This window comes from Physeter macrocephalus, chromosome 21 (assembly GCF_002837175.3).
Source record: "Physeter macrocephalus isolate SW-GA chromosome 21, ASM283717v5, whole genome shotgun sequence".
Taxonomy (NCBI): domain Eukaryota; kingdom Metazoa; phylum Chordata; class Mammalia; order Artiodactyla; family Physeteridae; genus Physeter; species Physeter macrocephalus.
Genome location: NC_041234.1, coordinates 49,753,721 through 49,755,046, shown reverse-complemented (window position 1 = coordinate 49,755,046; position 1,326 = coordinate 49,753,721). Strand labels below are relative to the sequence as shown.

The window sequence follows — 1,326 nt, the reverse complement described above, 5'->3', positions numbered from 1 at the left end:
GGCTCACGGGCCCAGCCGCTCCGCGGCACGTGGGATCCTCCCGGACCGGGGCACGAACCCGCGTCCCCTGCATCGGCAGGCGGACTCTCAACCACTGCGCCACCAGGGAAGCCCTAGATAACATTCTTGAAATGACAAAATTATAGACCTCGGGACCAGATTAATGGTTGTCAGGCTTACAAATAGGGGGTGGAGGGGAGTTAACAAGGTAGCATTGAGATCTTTGTGGTGATGGAATAGTTCTGTATCTTCTTGTGGTGGGGGTTACAGGAACCTATACATGTGATAAAATTTCATAGAATATACTCTTACACACAAACACTCATGCACACACACACACACAAATGAGTGCATATAAAACTGGTGAAACCTAAATATGGTCTGTGAATTATACCAGTGTCAATTTCCTGGTTTTGATATTAAATAATAATTATGTAAGATGTTGCCACTTGGAGAAACTTGGTGAAGGGTACCAAAAAAGGAATGAACTACTGATACACTGAAAAATTTGCATGAACCTAAAAATTTGCATGAAACTCAAAGGCATTATGCTGCTTGAAAGAAGCCAGTCTTAAAAGGTCACATACTGTTTGATTCCATTTATATGACATTCTGGAAAAGACAACACTTATAGTGATGGAGAATAGGTCAGTGGTTGCCAGGTGGTAAGAGGGGGAGGGAAGGATGTGACTGCAAAAAGTTAGCACAGGGGATGTTGGTGGGGAATAGGACCAATCTGTTTCATGAATCTTTACGTGTGTTAAAAATCACAGAACTGCACATACCAGAAAGAGTCAATTTCACTGTATGTCGATTTAAAATTAAAAATTAAACCAGATAGGCATGTGGGTGCTGATTTGTTTTTCTTTCCTTCCTTTCTTCCATTCATCCATTTATTCAGCCATTTATTGAGCACCTACTATGTGTAAGACACTGGGCTAGACTTTGGAGATCAACCAAAAGTAAGGCAGCCCATGTCCCTGCCCTCATGGAACATCCTTCCTGTTTTAGAGGAGAAGTGGTCAGTAGGGTTTGGAGCCCAGTATTTCTGCTTGGGGAAGTGGGACAAGGAGAAGACTGTGGAGGGACCAAGGGAGCAAACTTCATTCCTAGAGCCCAGTCCTGTAGGATTTCAAGTGATTGCTTTTCCCTCTAAGATTCTTAGACCTGAGGGCAGGGGGAAATCCCCAATTCGTATTTCACAGGTACTCACGAGAGAAAATGCTAGGAGGGCTGTGCCTTGCTAAGCAGGGGGAAGAAAGGGCGGGGGCAGGGGAAGATCTGATGCAGTTAGTGAGATGCCAACTCTGAAAAGTGTTGCCAGAA

General features: G+C 44.4%; 1 protein-coding gene across 5 annotated transcripts in view; it reads left to right on the top strand.

Annotated features, from left to right (window-relative positions):
* HDAC8 (histone deacetylase 8) overlaps window positions 1-1,326 on the top strand; it is a 235,475-nt gene that overhangs the window by 232,956 nt on the left and 1,193 nt on the right. The gene's annotated exons all lie outside the window — the stretch shown is intronic.